Genomic DNA, 18602 nt, shown 5'->3' on the forward strand with positions numbered 1-18602 from the left:
AAAATGAAAGCTGGAGTTTTGGATAAATCAACAAACCGCTCATCTTGAATGTTAATTGTGGGCACTATGGCGTAAATGGGCTCTTGATCCTTTTCATCTTTCACCTCTTCCTCTTCTTTTTCTGTGTCTGTGCTACTGTCTTCCATTTTTCACGATTCTAAAATAAAATTAGTCCATACGTGGCTATTTAGGAGTGTCTTCACTTATAAAGTAAAATTAATGGAAAATAATAAAAATAAGCAAAAAACAGAATAAGCTATTCTTCAATGAAACTACAAATCAGGAAAGTTAGCTATAATCTCATTGTAAAAGACTGCTTTTTTGCAAAGATACTCTCTACCGTTGCATTCAAATCAATCATTCTTATTTTTAAAAGTATGCTACTGTTGCAATAATTGGAAAATAAAATATACATGAATTATAATGAGAATGCAAGTCAATATCAGCCTAGACATTTATGCAACAAGAAGTCAGAAACCTCTCCAGCTATCCTATTATCAGAAAGCAAAGTGTGCTGATACCTCTATAATCTATACCTTGTACATATTTCTGTAGAAAAGTGCTTAAAATACTGTATTGTAATTTACTATTTTTCATATTGTCTACCTTATTGAACTTCTTAGAACAGAAATTATATTCTTATTTACCCATATACCTTCAACACCTCACAAATAACATACTTAGAATGTGTGCTAAAAATAATTGCCAATGGGACCAACAAGTTCTGCTATTCTTCTAATGTTCAAAGAATATTACAATTGCAAATAGTTTACTTGAATTTTCAGAAATAAAATGCTTAATACTAAATCAATTCAGTAACAATAATTCATTCACTCCTTATTGGAAAGTTAGTTTGTCCAAAACCAAAGTCCCACAGGAGCAAAACTGAGGTTCTTCTGTAATTGCTGTGGGCAACTGCTAACACCAGCTTCAAAATTTTTTCTTCCTCAAATCATATTGGCAGGGTGACCTACATAATTTGCAGGACCCAGTACAAAAAAACAAATGTGGGATTCCTTGTCAAAATGTCAGAAAAATGTTCTCTGAAAATTACTAATATATAAAAAGTTTTCCCTTTAAAAATATTTTATTACTTATAAAATGTAATAGGTGTAATAGCAATACATGAATAGCAACAAAAACTAAGTGAATAGTAACGAATCCTAAGAAAATATTTTTGATGTCACAATTTTATATAATAAAATAACAATAATATGATATCTTGAGTTATCATAAGAATTTTCTGACTCACTTTTCTGCAAATTAATTTACTAGATCATCAAAATTTATACTCATTGTAATTTCACTTTTAATTGATCAAACTGAAAGTGATGTGAGTTGCTCTTGAGAAATGCAAGATCATACATAATTTTTGGCAATTTTTAATTTGAGAAGAATCTTCCTGCTCATGCATCTTTCACTGAAGTTTATAAGAATATTTATTGGCTGTGATAACATTTAGATAAATTTCTGATAAATCATTTCAAAATATAACCTTTTGAGCTGATGATTCTTGTAGAACAAGTTTCTAAAAAGATTTAACTCTTTCTAAAAACCAGCTTCCTCTGTGAATTTAATTTTAAATGTAAATTTATTCAACATTCATTTTAATGTTTCCTCTGACAATTTTGGTAACTTCTGGAGGTTGTGCAATAATCCAAAGTGGCTTTGTATTTTGTATATACACTAAAACACCTGCTTATATGCATTCTATTGTTGTATGTTCCATTACAAAGAAAAAATAAAATTAAAAATGGTCTTTCTTGTTCATACTTCATTTATTCAAAGCTTTATAAGCTTTATTCAAGCTTGGAAAAGTATTATTTTCTGTCACATGCAATCATCTTTAATTTCAATTTCTAAACTTATGGATATTTAATTTGCAATATTATAGCAGTTTTCAAAACTGGAGATTTTAAACTCTCTGAATAATTCTAATAACTCCTTGACATGTTTTATTGCAATGTCTGTGTGTTTGCTTTTATTTTGTAATATTTTACTAAAAAAGTTTTCTGCATGAGTGTCAATAGTTTCTTTCCTTATTATATGTGTAAATACCACAGGGACAGGTGCTGGGGACCAGCCTCCCATGGTAGGTTCTAGAACTGTCCCTATGTAGAGCCTCTTCTTTCTCCTGAAGCCATGACTGATGTAGCTGTCCCTATTACTTTTGCTGTCATGTTGCTTCTGCTGCTATTGCTGCCATTGCTTTTGTCAACATGCACTCAAGTGCTGGCCTGGCTGCCTTGAGACTCTGTGATACCTCAAATTGCTTTGATGCATGCTTTTGAGCACCAGGCCACAGGCTTATTTGCTTGGCACCCACACCCTCTGCTGCAGCCACTGATTCAGGCCTGTGCATGTGCACACTGCTTCCTGGCCTATCTGTGCTGCTCATGTGAATGTGCGATTGTCCCAACAGACTTTATTTACAAAACTCAAGCTCAAAAATAAAATTTTAAGTATTTAAAAATGGTGACAGCAGAGCATTAAAACAAGTGCAGGGCTCTTCTGAGAGCAGATCTTTGTGTGACTATGTAGGTCATACATCTACGAAGCTGAAGCCTGACCTGTATATTAGCCATTGATTTGGCCATGTATTTAAGTAGATCCACAGAAGTTTCTAAAAGAACTCTGTCTTAGTCATCAAGGCCTCCGCTGGCCCACTTTGGTGACATTGGGATGACTGCCATTCTGGAGAGAGAGCGGGTAAAATGTCTCCATTGTATTAGAAAATGCCAATATCATCATCAGCTATTTTTGATCTCAGAAATAAATGAATCTTCACTGAATCAACAGAACATTATACTTACACTCTTCTCTTGCCAAAGAAGATAACTGCAATTGTCATGCTTTTAAGGTCTGAATATTCTGGAGAATATGTATCGTTTCTCACGTCTATCTTATTGGATTGGCTCTTTCTTGATGACATTGAGCCTCACTCTATAACATGGAAAGCATGTTCTATCATATGAAGCCAGAAGGTTTGGTAGGTTCTGGGTTCTTGAATGTGTTAGTCAGGTGGTCACAGACATATCATTTATTTATTAAATTTACTCCTCTCTAAAATGGGGTAAAATTAGTAAAACAAAACAACAACTAATTTTTATGTTTCAAAAAGATGTGCAGATTAAACATGATAATGCCTCAGGACTTGAGCTTCTACTCTGCTATCTCTAATTTTCTGCTGCAGTCATAAATTATACATGTACTTGTTTTTCTCTTCCTGCTGCTACAACAATACTTCATAGGTGGTAACATACACTTCCATCAGGAGGCTCCAAATATCTGATTGTCTGTTGTTATGTGATGTTAATAGCCAGTGGTATCATTTGACTTCCCTTCCTTTAACATGTTTGCTTTTTTCAATGCCCTATAGTGTTTTTTTTAATAACTATTATTATTATGACATTACAATACTTTATATTTGCTAAGTAATCACAGTTTATTGCTTAAATCTTCAAGCAGCTAAAAATGGTTTGGCTATACATTTAAATTTGTTTTGTGAATAAACTAAAATATGTACACTCAATCCTTTCATGGATATTAAATGTGAATGAATATCCCAGAAAAATATTTCCTTCAGAATGTCAGGCTATATCTTATTTTTAACCTTTTTACTAAGCAGTGTTTCAAAGGCTGGGCATGGTGAATCATGCCTGTAATCTCAGCACTTTGGGAGATGGAGGCAGGTGGATTACCTGAGGTCAGGAGTTCAAGACTAGCCTGGCCAACATGGTGAAACCCCATCTCTACTAAAAATACCAAAAAAATTAGCCAGGCATGGTGGTGTGTGCCTGTAATCCCAGCTACTTGGGAGGCTGAGGCAGGAGAATCACTTGAACCCCGTGGGTGGTGGTTGCAGTGAGCTGAGATCACGTCATTGTACTCTAGCCTGGGAGACACAGCGAGACTCCATCTCAAAAAAAAAAAAAAAAAAAAGAAGAAAGAAAGAAAAGAAAAGTGTTTCAAATATAAACAAAAGTAGCAGATTAGTACAATGAATCCTCAAGTACCCATTAATCAGCTTCAACAAATATCAATTCATGAGCAATTTTATCTATAACCCTTCCACTTCCCCTCTGAACTCTCTAGATTATTTTGAAGCAAAACTTAGACATTTAGACTTAATAATATATCCTAAAGAACTTTATAGGAATATACAGAGATAGACCTCATTCCTTTTCATAGCTGCATAGCACTCCTTTGCATAGATGTACCATAGGTTATTCAATTTTCTATTTATAAACATACAGAATGTTTCCAATTTTCTGCTATTACAAAAGGGTTGCAAAGTATAGTACATCTATTTATTTTAAAAATATGTATATATGTGTTTTTTTTTTTGTTTGTTTGTTTTTTTTTTTTTTTGAGACAGAATCTTGCTCTGTCTCCCAGGCTGGAGTGCAGTGGTGTATTCTCCACTCACAATAACCTCTGCCTCCCAGGTTCAAGTGATTCTCCTGCCTCAGCCTCCCGAATAGCTGGGATTACAGGCGTATGCCACCACAGCTGGCTAATTTTTGTATTTTTAGTAGAGATGGGGTTTCACCATGTTGGCCAGGCTGGTCTCGAACTCCTGACCTCAGGTGATCCACCTGCCTTGGCCTCCCAAAGTGCCAGGATTACAGGCATGAGCCACCACTTCTGGCCTTGAAATCTTTATAATAAAGATGGTATTAACTTTGAAAACTTAGGTTCAGACAATTTCTCAGAGCACTGCACCTTTAAATATGATACAGCTTACCTGGGCAACAAATGAAAAGTACCATGCTGAATTTGTACAAATTCCTCAGTTTGCTAAAGTTTTCAATCTCTATTATTCTGAAAACATTCTAAATATTTTAGAGCAAGTAAAGTATTTACACAGGGAAGCAACTAAAAGATACTACAAGAGAGTTCTGATCGAGATCATCAGAAAAACTTTAACCTTCAGAATAAAAATACTTAGGCATACATTTAACCAAGGACATGATAGATCTGTACACTGGAAACTATAGAACTCCAGTGAAAGAAATTAGACATAAATAAATGGAAAGGCATCCCATATTATGGATTAGAAGAATTAATATTGTTAAAATGGTTTTACTACACAAAGCAATCTACAGGTTCAACCTGCAATCTCTATAAAATTCCAATAGCATTTTTTCACAGGAATAGAAAAAAATCCTAAAATTTATATGGAACCATAAAGGACCCCAAGTAGCCAAACCAACTTTGAGCAAGAACAACAATGCTAGAAAAAAATTGCATGTTCTGATTTCTAATTGTAGCACAAAGTTATAGTAATCAAAACAGTATGGTGCTGGCATTAAAAAAAAAAAAAGACCAATGAAACAAAATAGAGAGCCCAGAAATGAACTAATGCATATACAGCCAAGTAATTTTGGGCATGGATGTCAAGAATGCACAACATAGTTTCTTCAATACAGGGTGTTAGGGAAATTGGATATCCACATGCCAAAGAATGAAATCAGGCCCTTGTTTTACATCACACACAAAAATTAACTCAAACTAGATTAAAGAATTAAACATGAGATCTGAAAGCATAAAACTCCTAGAAGAAAACATAGGAAAAAGGTCCTTGACGTTGGCTTTAGTGATGATATTTTGGATATGACACCAAAAGCACAGACAACAAAAGGAAAAATAAAGTGAGATGACATCCAACTAAAAAACTTCTGCACGGCAAAAGAAACAACAAAATGAAAGGGCAACCTATGGAATGGGAGGAAATATTTGCAAACTATATATGTGATAAGGGGTTAACATCCAAAACACATAAGGAACTTATACAACTGAATAGCAACAACTCAAGTAATCCCATTAAAAAATGGGTAATGGAGCTAAATAGACATTTTCCCAAAGAAAACATACAAATGGCCAACAAGTACATAAAAAAGTGATCAACATTACCAACCATTGGGGAAATGCAAATCAAAACCACAATAAGATATCGCCTCACACCTGTTAGGATGGCTATGATTGAAAAAACAAAAGATAATAATTGTTGATGAGTATGTGAAGAAAAAGGAACCCTTGTACACTGTTAGTGGGAATATAAGTTGGTAAAACCATTATAGAAAACAGTATGAAGTTTCCTCAAAAAATTAAAAATAAACCTTCCTTATTATCCAGCAGTTCTTCTGGTTATATATCCAAATGAATTGAAATCAGGATCTCAAAGTGATATCGGCACTCCCACATTCATTTCATCACTATTTACAAAAGCCAAGATATGGAATCAACATAAATTTCCATGGACATATGAATGCACAAAGAAATTGTGATATATGTATACAATGGAACATTTTACAGCCATAGAAAAAGGAAATTCTGCCATTTGCAACATCATAGATAGAAAATGAAATATTTAGGCAGACAGAGAAATACAAATACGTATGATCTCACTTATATATGGAACTTAAAGTAGTCAAACTCATAGAAGCAGAGTGGGATGGGCTGTCAGGGACTTGGGGTAGGAGAAATTGGGGAGTAACGGTTAAAGAGTACAAAATTTTAGCTATGCAAGATAAATAAGTTTTGAAGATCTACTAGACGGCATAGTGCCTATAGCTAACAATACTCTATTGTATACATAAAATTACTAAGAGAGTAGATCTTATGATAAAACAACAACAAAAATAGTAACACGGGGTGGATAAAACTTTGGGAGGTGATAGATATGTTTATGAGATTGATGATGGTTGATGGTTTCATGGGTGTATACTTATCCCCAACCTCACTGAGATGTATACAATAAATAGGTACAGTATTTTATACATCAACCATACCTCAATAATGTGTTTTTTTAAAAAGGAAAAGATGGAGAGTGAGTAGTGAAAGAAAACACAACAGAGGCAAATATTAAAAAGTCTGTGTGAATTAAAACAAAAAAAAACCACTAATTAATGTAATTAAATAGGCAGGAAAGGACTTAACCAGGTAACAAAGTTTAATGGATAAAACAATAAATATATGGCCGGGCATGGTGGCTTACTCCTGTAATCTCAGTACTTTGGGAGGCCGAGGCGGGCGGATCACAGGGTCAGAAATTAGAGACCAGCCTGGCCAACATGGTGAAACCCCGTCTCTACTAAAAACACAAAAATTAGCCAGGCATGGTGGCGGGTGCCTATAATCCCAGCTACTCAGGAGGCTGAGGCAGGAGAATTGCTTGAACCCAGAAGGCAGAGGTTGCAGTGAGTCAAGATAGTGCTACTGCACTGTAGCCTGGGCAACAGAGTGAAACTCTGTCTCAAAAAATAAAAACAAAAAACAAAAAAACAATAAATATCCAAAGACAGTTAATATAGGATTGCAAAGCCCATTGTATTAATATTACTATATTGCAGGCAATATGACTGACAGCTATAAATAAAATAATAGAATAAAATATATTCTCAGGCTACAGTGATATAAACAGAGAATGTTTAATATAACACATTAAATTCCTGGCATAGGAAGAACTACATAGCTATCAGGTATGATAATTCTAGAGACTTATATCTCCAGAATGCCTAAATCAATTAAGTAAATATTCATTGAGTTCTCCCATAAAGATAAAGACTTTACAAATATGCAAACAATGTATAATCTGAAGAGAAAGTAAGGCAGGGAAAGAACTAGTTCTCTGTCACATAAGCTGAGGTGAAATAAGCACAAATAAAAAGCAACGTTCTTAGGAAAGTAGATAAGGCTGAAAAAGCAACTGGTAGCCTGGAATTTGGGACTTGAACTCTAGGCATTAGGAGCTATGGCGGAGTTGTAAAGATATTGCTGACAATGAGAAGAATGGCTTGGAAAAGGTGTGAATTTAGAGGCAAGGAAACAATCTGGAGGCTGGGACCTAGCCACTGTGTTATCGGTAGGAGATAGTGGTGAGCAAGACCGGACAAGGTTCCTGACCTTAGGGGACCCAACGACCGGCAGCAAGACAAGTTAGTGAAAAAATCACAGACATAGGCCGGATGCGGTGGCTCACGCCTGTAATCCCAGCACTTTGGGAGGCCGAGGCGGGTGGATCACGAGGTAAGGAGATCAAGACCATCCTGGCTAACACGGTGAAACCCCGTCTCTACTAAAAATACAAAAATTAGCGGGAGCATGGTGGCACACACCTGTAGCCCCAGCTACTTGGGAGGCTGAGGCAGGAGGATGGCGTGAACCCGGGAGGCAGAGCTTGCAGTGAGCCGAGATCGCGCCACTGCACTCCAGCCTGGGTGACAGAGTGAGAGACTGTTAAAAAAAAAAAAAAAAAAAAAAATCACAGACCATAAAATTCTAAAAGTTTTAACTGAAATTGGTGCTATGATAACTTGAACCACAAAAACAGGGTGGCCACACACTGCACACTTATAGGGAGCACCACGGGCATAGCAAGTTCTGCAGAGAAGCAGCCCCCACTGGAAGGAGGCAAGGCAGTACCACACGATGCTGTAGGAGTCGGAAGAGAAGAGGATGTAGTCTTAAGGGGATTTTAAGAGAGCAGAGGACATGAATAAGCCAAAATAGGAAGCTTCACAAAGAATAATTAAGCAATAAACATTGCAGGGTACTCCTTGTTTTGTAATACACATCAGTAATTCCTCTTCTTCAAACGAAACATTGGTGATCATCGTTTTGATTTTGAATTCTTAAGGAAAAATTTCTAGATAGATACAAGAAGCATGTGTAAAAATCAAATACTGCATGCTCCAGAGAATGGGGCAGGATACACAAACAATGTGACTTTTGGACAATAAAATGGCAATGCTTCAAGAAAGTTGTAGCAGAAAACCACACTGTCTTTCGATATTACTCATCGCTGAACAAGCACAGGTTTTGCTCATTTTAGAAACAGCAGGGTATAATGTAAAGTCGAACATGATTTATTTCTCTCCTAGCCCCACACAGAACCTGCGTGTTCTTTTTTTGTGACTTGGCTCTTCTGACTGCCCTGAAGATAAGATTGGGTGCTCCTTCCCCCAGTAGCCCATTGCTCTACAAGGTTAATTACAAGATGTTTCCACAAGGTTAATTACAAGATGTTTCTACAGGAACTCAGAACTGATCCCTTGGAGGAAAGGAGAACTCTGGGGCACTTCCAATGTTTTGTTTTGTTTTGTTTTGTTTTAGTTTCCTAACATGTTAAAAAAAAAAAAAAAAAAACATAGAAATGTCAAAACTGGGTTACAAAAATTCTGGTATATAGTTGTATGACAAGTGCTTTCAATTCTGTCAGTGTATCTCTGGTAATTACATGTATATTATCTTTTGGAGATAACATTGAAAGTCTGTAAAATCTAAGGCTCATCCTACGGGGCCTCTGGTCCACTCTATGGCAGGCTCAGAATATTGGGCAGCCAATCTGACATGAGGCATACCTCAGATCTGTTTAATGGACAACAGCAACAACAATATCAGATAGAACTAACTTAATAGTCCTAAATGCCACAGATAAAATATTGCAGTTATTCCTGTCTATATTTTATATTCTATGTACAATTATACAATGCACATTTTTACCATTCAAAGTTAGACTTGAAACATTTTTTAAGATGTAGATACATATTTTATTTTATTTTTTTATTTTTGTGGGTACATAGTAGGTATATATATTTATGGAGATGCTTTTTTTATTTTTATTTTTATTTTTTTAATTTAATTTAATTTTATTTTTTTTGAGACGGAGTCTCGCTCTGTCGCCCGGGCGGGAGTGCAGTGGCTGGATCTCAGCTCACTGCAAGCTCTGCCTCCCGGGTTTACACCATTCTCCTGCCTCAGCCTCCCGAGTAGCTGGGACTACAGGTGCCCACCACCTCGCCCGGCTAGGAGATGCTTTTTTTAAAAAAGAAAGTAAAAATGCTGTTATTCAAAGACCCAACAAATCAAACCACAACATTTTTTTTTCCTGAAAGAAATGATACAGAGGACTTTTGAAAAAAGAATCCTGAAAAGAAAAGAATCCTACAGGAAAAACAAAAAGAATCTTAAAGGAAAGGAAAAATGAAAACTCTTACAGTAAATATGTACAGATAAAAATTGCCTCATAATTGAAGTGTTAAAGTAACAATGGGGTTTGAACTACCTTCAATCAAAACCACACAAACACATAAATAGCAAACCTCTGAAGGAAAGCTTCAGGGGCATATCTGGCCTTTAAAGTTAATGTTCAGATGTGTTAAACAGTTACATCTTAGATTATGTGCATGTGTAATCCATGAGGAATCTGTTAATTGCAACATGATGGTGGAGAACCCAAGGCTCTATGATAGAATCAGAACCCCTCCCGAGGATGGAAGGGTGCTGAGAGCGCTCTAGGCCTTCTCCTTCATTTCACCATCACCTTGCCTTTCTTTGCCCGCTCCTACCATAACCCAAGCACAGACCCAAGAAAAGTTCCTCACTCTCTCTTTAAAGCATCTTATACATTTATTCCCTTTCTTCTTGGAAACCTACATAATCAAAACAAGCTCTGTATTACTTATTTCTGAGTAGGTATAACATGTGGGCTTATCACGGGGCAGCACCTTACATGAGGCAGAACTGCCATAGAAACAGACAGGATGTATTTCCAACACACCCTCCTGGTTGCCCTTGTCAGCATGCAAGCACTCTTGTTCAGTGCACCTAATAATAATATTTATATAACCCTTTACAATTTAAACAAAACTTTCCCTTGCATTATTTCACTTTGTCCTAACAACCACATACCATAAGAATTACCTCCATTTTGTACAGGAGGAAATTGACAGAGTATAAATGATGTGCCCAAGATCACACAGCAAGGATTGGCAGTATTTATTTAAACCCATGTCACCTGGCTCCAAATCCCTCACTCTTTCCTATTATACCATACAAGACTCTCTCTGTGGTCTTAGCAAAGCCCTTCCCTCTTGGCCTTCAATAGCCAAAAGCAGGATCAACAATACAGGCAGGCTGACACAATTTGACTTCTGTCACTGCAACAGTGTTAAGGTTAGGACTCTTTTAGAAAAAGCAAGCCAACACAGTGTAAATCAGTTAAAGACAAATTATTGTTGAGCAGCATTTATTAGGCAGTCCATGAGGTGGCAAGGCTGAGCTGAGCAAAACAGTGGGCTATAGAACTTGTTGCTATAGTTACAAACAAAAGGACAACTTTCGAATATACAGTGTGGCGAGAAACACTGTTCTTACATCTGTAATAATTTACAGTCATTCTGCAAGTTTAGGCAGGCTTCAGAAATTCAAAAGGTGCCTGAAAGGTGCTATCAGTTCCCTTAATTAGTTTCCAAATAATTTAGCAGTGAGCAGAGTCTAAGAGTTCCAAATCCTGTAAGAGATTTGAAATGCCCGAGTAGGTCTAAAGCTGACGGTCTTCCAGAAGGTCTGTAAAGCAGAAATTCTGCCTGTTTGGGTGCAATCTAGAACGCTCACACTGGAGGTCACTCCTTTTGCTTGCTACAAAAATGTACACATTAGAAAAGTCACACTGTCCTCCTTACTTGAATTTTTAAAGACGATACCAAAAAGGATGTGTATAACATTACAATACTAGTCTATATATCTTATCTAATGCCTTGCAAACCTGCTTTTTTTTTTTAATTTTTTTTTTTATTATTATACTTTAAGTTCTAGGGTGCATGTGCATAACATGCAGGTTTGTTACATATGTATACTTGTGCCATGCTGGTGCGCTGCACCCATCAACTCGTCAGCACCCATCAATTCGTCATTTATATCAGGTACAACTCCCAATGCAATCCCTCCCCCCTCCCCCGCCATGATAGGCCCCGATGTGTGATGATCCCCTTCCCGAGTCCAAGTGATGTCATTGTTCAGTTCCCACCTATGAGTGAGAACATGCGGTGTTTGGTTTTCTGTTCTTGTGATAGTTTGCTAAGAATGATGGTTTCCAGCTGCATCCATGTCCCTACAAAGGACGCAAACTCATCCTTTTTTATGGCTGCATAATATTCCATGGTGTATATGTGCCACATTTTCTTAATCCAGTCTGTCACAGATGGACATTTGGGTTGATTCCAAGACTTTGCTATTGTGAATAGTGCTGCAATAAACATACGTGTGCATGTGTCTTTATAGCAGCATGATTTATAATCCTTTGGGTATATACCCAGTAGTGGGATGGCTGGGTCATATGGTACATCTAGATCGAGATCCTTGAGGAATCGCCATACTGTTTTCCATAATGGTTGAACTAGTTTACAATCCCACCAACAGTGTAAAAGTGTTCCTATTTCTCCACATCCTCTCCAGCACCTGTTGTTTCCTGATTTTTTAATGATTGCCATTCTAACTGGTGTGAGATGGTATCTCATTGTGGTTTTGATTTGCATTTCTCTGATGGCCAGTGATGATGAGCATTTTTTCATGTGTCTGTTGGCTGTATGAATGTCTTCTTTTGAGAAATGTCTGTTCATATCCTTTGCCCACTTTTTGAAGGAGTTGTTTGTTTTTTTCTTGTAAATTTGTTTGAGTTCTTTGTAGATTCTGGATATTAGCCGTTTGTCAGATGAGTAGATTGCAAAAATTTTCTCCCATTCTGTAGGTTGCCTGTTCACTCTGATGGTAGTTTCTTTTGCTGTGCAGAAGCTCTTTAGTTTAATCATATCCCATTTGTCAATTTTGGCTTTTGCTGCCATTGCTTTTGGTGTTTTAGACATGAAGTCCTTGCCCATGCCTATGTCCTGAATGGTACCACCTAGATTTTCTTCTAGGGTTTTTATGGTATTAGGTCTAACATTTAAGTCTCTAATCCATCTTGAATTAATTTTCGTATAAGGAGTAAGGAAAGGATCCAGTTTCAGCTTTCTACTTATGGCTAGCCAATTTTCCCAGCACCATTTATTAAATAGGGAGTCTTTTCCCCATTTCTTGTTTCTCTAAGGTTTGTCAAAGATCAGATGGCTGTAGATGTGTGGTATTACTTCTGAGGACTCTGTTCTGTTCCATTGGTCTATATCTCTGTTTTGGTACCAGTACCATGCTGTTTTGGTTACTGTAGCCTTGTAGTCGAGTTTGAAGTCAGGTAGCGTGATGCTTCCAGCTTTCTTCTTTTGACTTAGGATTGTCTTGGCAATGTGGGTTCTTTTTTGGTTCCATATGAACTTTAAAGCCGTTTTTTCCAATTCTGTGAAGAAAGTCATTGGTAGCTTGATGGGAATGGCATTGAATCTATAAATAACTTTGGGCAGTATGGCCATTTTCACGATATTGATTCTTCCTATCCATGAGCATGGTATGTTCTTCCATTTGTTAGTGTCCTCTTTTATTTCACTGAGCAGTGGTTTGTAGTTCTCCTTGAAGAGGTCCTTTACATCCCTTGTAAGCTGGATTCCTAGGTATTTTATTCTCTCTGAAGCAATTGTGAATGGAAGTTCATTCATGATTTGGCTCTCTGACAAATCTGCTTTTTCATTTACCCCTTTCCTCTTTCTCACACCCTGGTTAATAGGAACTGTGGACCTAGATGGATCTGTTTGCTTAGCAAAGAACTCCATGAAATATGGACTATCACTGCTTCCCACCACTGGTTTCTATTAGCCAGATTCCTCCCTTCTTCCACCTGCTCCTCCTCGTTGCTCCTTCTTTTATCTGAAACTGAGACTAGTGGTTTTGACTTAGTCTTCCAGGATGGCAGCATGGGGTAATGGAAAGAACTACTTTGAAGTTCATCAATTTAGGCTTGAATCTCATTCCTCTCCTTCCTGGGTGACTTTGGGCAAAATATGCAACCTCTTAGTAGCTGTTTCCTAAACTGCAAGATGATTTCAATGTTATTGTGAGGATTAAATTGGATAATGCATGTGTCTCAGCCCAGATCTCAGCATATTGGCCTCGATAAATGTCAACTCCCTCCCACCAGTGCCTTGTTCATTTGATTTCATACATAATGTACCTTACATTATTTTGACAAGGAACAAATAAAGACGGGTCATCCTGGAGCTGGACCAAATATTTCAGTTATCTATAGGCTGGAAAAGATGATCTGGGTCCTCTTCGGCATGAATTTATCCCAGAGCACTCCTTTAGGCTTTGGTGTGAGAGCCTTAAAAGACCTTATCTTCAGTTCTCACTGTGAAACATTTAAATCTGGGATAAGAAAGGCTGTATAGGACATCAGCTGTTAGATCAGGGGAAAGGGAGCAACACCATTAAAGAAAAGACTTTAAAAGAATACAAGTCAGCTCTAAGTCAGGGGAAGAGCCACCTTAGATAATAAGTGAAGTAGGCAAAGTTTCCTCTCCCATGTCTACAAATTTCATAGCCTCCTCTTTTTGTTGCATAAGTATTTCCTGTTCTGAGGCTTTCACTGGCCCTTGGCAGATCTCCACTTTAGTCTTTCTCTCTCCTTGGGCAGCATCCCTTACTCAATTTATTTTCTTCCTTTGAAGGTAATGGCTCTGACATTAATTATAGAGTTAGAATAATATTTCCCAAGCCAATTTTCCTACCTTTTCATTGGAAGAATAAATTAAAAGTAAAAATAAATAAATAGATCTCTCTGATTTGGAGAACAAAGAGAGTTGGTGAGAAAAACAAATTAGTGTAAGCCTCTGAGGTACCTCATCTACCCAGGACAAGTCTTAGGAAAGGAAATGGTGGAAACTGAACATTCAAGAATATCAAGGGTATAATGTGCCTCCTTTCCAGGTGGTACTTGGAAAAAGTGGCAAGGTTCCAGAGCCATCACCATCTTCGTTTCTTTATGTGATGAAGCACAGATGACTAGGCAGAGAGGGCACAAGAGAGGGCACAGAGTGGCACGGGAGAGGTGCGGAGGCTGGTTGGGAGCACTACCCCATAAAAGTCCTTGAAACTGGGATGAAAGGATACTGCTCCAGAAAGCTTTGTGGATCAGACAACTGCGAGCCAGGTGGGGATACAGAACTCTCAGAAGACGCCAGCATTGAGATCCACATCTGAGACCCAGGTGGATGCACCTCTCAGGAGGAGCCTGCATGGTCAGACACCAGCCGTCGGCCGGACAACCAGCCTGAAACCACGGTGCTATCTAACGTCCCTGAACACAGGCCTCATGTCCAAGAGGAGGAGAGGAAAGGGAATCATGAATAAAGGGTTTTTTTAAAAAATTTAAATTAGCTTTATTGAGTTATAATTCATATGCAATAAAACTCACAAGTTTAAGTGTACAATTTGATGAGATTTTACAAATGTTGACAGTTGTGTGATCACTACCACAAAAGTTTCCCTCACTCTTAAAAAGTTCTTCCTATCTGAGGCACTTTCCAAACACGTAAATAAATGAATAAATAAATAAATAAAGTGTTAAAAATTTCTTCGTGCCCGTTTACAATCAGTCCCTCACCCTATCCCCTCCCATTCCCATCCGCTCCCTCACTGGCACATGATAACCACCAGTACTTTTGCCTCTTCTAGAATTTCATGTAAAGAGAATCTGTTGTGAACAGAATGTTTACGTCCCTCGCCCCAATATTCATATGTTAAAATTTAATCCCAATGTGATGGTAGTTGGAATGGAACCTGTGGAAGTGCCTTTGTAATAAGAGGCCGCAGAGTTCGCTTGCTTTCTGCCATGTGAGGCTACAACGAGAAGTTGGCAGTCTGCGACCTGGAAGAGGGCCTGCACCTGAAGTTGACTATGTTGGCATCCTGATCTCTGACTTCCAGTCTCCAGAACTGTGAGAAATAACATTTGTGTTGTTTATAAGCCACACAGTCTATGGTACTTTTTCATAGCAGATCAAACTAAAACAGAATTATAGATGTGTCTGGCTTGTATCATCTAGTGTAAGGTTTTTGAGATTCTTCTACATTGTTGTGGGTGTCAGTATTTCATTCCTTTTATTGCTGAGTTCAACTCCATTGCATAAATTAACCACATTTTATTTGCCATTCACCAATTGATAGACATTTGATTTGTTTCCACTTTTTAGCTACTACGAATCAAGTTGCTATGAACATTTGAGTACAAGTCTTCATGTGACTGCAAGTTTCCATTTCTCTTGGGTAATACCAAGAGTGGAATTTCTGGGTCATAATCTAAACACATATTTAATTTTATATGAAACAGCCAAATTGGTTCCCAAAGTGGCTGTACCTTTGTATATTCCTACCAACAGTGCACTAGGGTTCCCGCTGCTCCACATCCTTGTTAACACATGGTATTGTCAGTATCTCAAATTTTTGACATCCTAGTGAAATTGTACTAGTATCTGAAGGTTTTAATTTGCATTTCCAAAATGGCATTATTATGTTGAATATCTTTTCATATGCTTTTTTTACCATTTATATTCTTAGGTAGACTATCTGTTCAGATATTTTTATCCATTAAAAATAATTGGTTGTCTTCCCATTATTAAGTTGTGAGAGTTCCTTGTATATGCTGGATATAAATCCTTTACCAGATACGTTTGGCAAATATTTTCCCTCAATGTCTCTTAGCCTTTTCATTTTCTTAGCAGTGTCTTTTGAATTTTGGTGAAATCTAATTCATTGTTTTTTTTTCTTTTGTGGTTCACACTTATTATATTCTATAAAAGAAATCTTACAGATTATCCTGAATTAAAAAAAAAAAATCTTTGCCAAACCCAACATCACAAGATTTTCTCCTATATTTCCTTTTAGAAATCTTATAGTTTTTACTCTTATAGTTAGATCTTTAATCTATTCCAAATTAATTTTTTGTGTATGGTAAGGGTTGATGCTCACTTTTTTGCATATATATACAATTGCTCCTGCCATTTGTTGAAAAAAAATCTTCTTCCCATTGAATTATCAGGGCACCTTTTAAAATACCAATTGACCTAATATATGTAGGTCTATTTTTATACTCTATTCTGTTCCATATGTGTCTATTCTTATACTAGTACAATATAGTATTTATTATTGTAGCTTTATACTAAGTCTCTCTCTCTCTTTCTTTCTTTCTTTCTTTTTTTTTTTTTTTTTGAGACAGAATCTTGCTCTGCTCTGTCACAGGCTGGAGTGCCGTGACACGATCTCAGGGCTCACTGCAACCTCCACCTCCCAGGTTCAAGTGATTCTTGTCCTCAGCCTCCAGAGTAGCTGGGATTACAGGTGCCCACCACCATGCCCAGCTAATTTTTGTATTTTTAGTAGAGACGGGGTTTCATCATGTTGAATAAGCTGATTTGGCACTCCTGACCTCAAGTCATCTGCCCACCTCAGCTCCCCAAAGTGCTGAGATTACAGGCATGAGCCACTGCACCCAGTCTATAATAAGTCTTAAAATTAGGTATTATAAGTCCTCAAACTTAATTCGTTTTCAAAATTGTTTTGTCTATACTAAATACTTTGCATTTCCAAATTGAGAAGCCAGCAGCTTGTCAATTTCTATTTTTAAAAAGCTTGATGGTCTTTAATCCATCTTGAGTTAATTTTTGTATAAGGTGTAAGGAAGGGATCCAGTTTCAGTTTTCTGCATATGGCTAGCCAGTTTTCCCAATACCATGTCTTGAATAGGGAATCCATTCCCCATTGCTTATTTTTTGTCAAGTTTCTCAAAGATCAGATGGTTGTAGATATGTGGCATTATTTCTGAGGCCTCTGTTCTGTCCCATTGGTCTATACATCTGTTTTGGTACCAGTACCATGCTGTTTTGGTTACTGTAGCTTTATAGTATAGTTTGAAGTCAGGTAGCATGATGCCTCCAGCTTTGTTCTTTTTGCTTAGGGTTGTCTTGGCTATATGGGCTCTTTTTTGGTTCCATATTAAATTTAAAGTAGTTTTTTCTAATTCTTTGAAGAAAGTCAGTGGTAGCTTGATGGATAGGGATAGCATTGAATCTATAAAGTACTTTGAGCAGTATGGCCATTTTCATGGTATTGATTCTTCTTATCCATGAGCATGGAATGTTTTTCCATTTATTTGTGTCCTTTCTTGTTTCCTTGAGCAGTAGTTTATAGTTCTCCTTGAAGAGGTCCTTCACATCCCTTATAAGTTATATTCCTAGGTATTATATTCTCTTTGTAGCAATTGTGAATGGGAGTTCACTCATGATTTGGCTCTCTGTTTGTCTATTATTGATGTATAGAAGTGCTTGTGATTTTTGCACATTGATTTTGTATCCTGAGACTTTGCTGAAGTTGCTCATCAGCTTAAGGAGATTTGGGGTTAAGTCAATGGGGTTTTCTAAATGTACAATCATGTCATCTGCAAACAGGGACAATTTGACTTCCTCTCTGCCTCTTTGAATATCCTTTATTTCTTTCTCTTGCCTGATTGCCCTGGCCAGAACTTCCAATACTATGTAGAATAGAAGTAGTGAGAGAGGGCATTCTTGTCTTGTGCCAGTTTTCAAAGGGAATGCTTCCAGCTTTTGCCCATTCAGTATGATATCAGCTGTGAGTTTGTCACAAATAGCTCTTATTATTTTGAGATACATTCCATCAATACTTAAAACCATAAAAACCCTAGAAGAAAACCTAGGCAATACCATTCAGGAAGAAAACCTAGACAATACCATTTAGGACATAGGCATGGGCAAAGACTTCATGACTAAAACACCAAAAGCAATGGCAACAAAAGCCAAAATTGACAAATGGGATCTAATTAAATTAAGGAGCTTCTGCACAGAAAAAGAAACTATCATCGGAGTGAACAGGCACCTACA

Source organism: Piliocolobus tephrosceles, chromosome 8 (assembly GCF_002776525.5).
Source record: "Piliocolobus tephrosceles isolate RC106 chromosome 8, ASM277652v3, whole genome shotgun sequence".
In the NCBI taxonomy this organism is placed as follows: Eukaryota; Metazoa; Chordata; class Mammalia; order Primates; family Cercopithecidae; genus Piliocolobus; species Piliocolobus tephrosceles.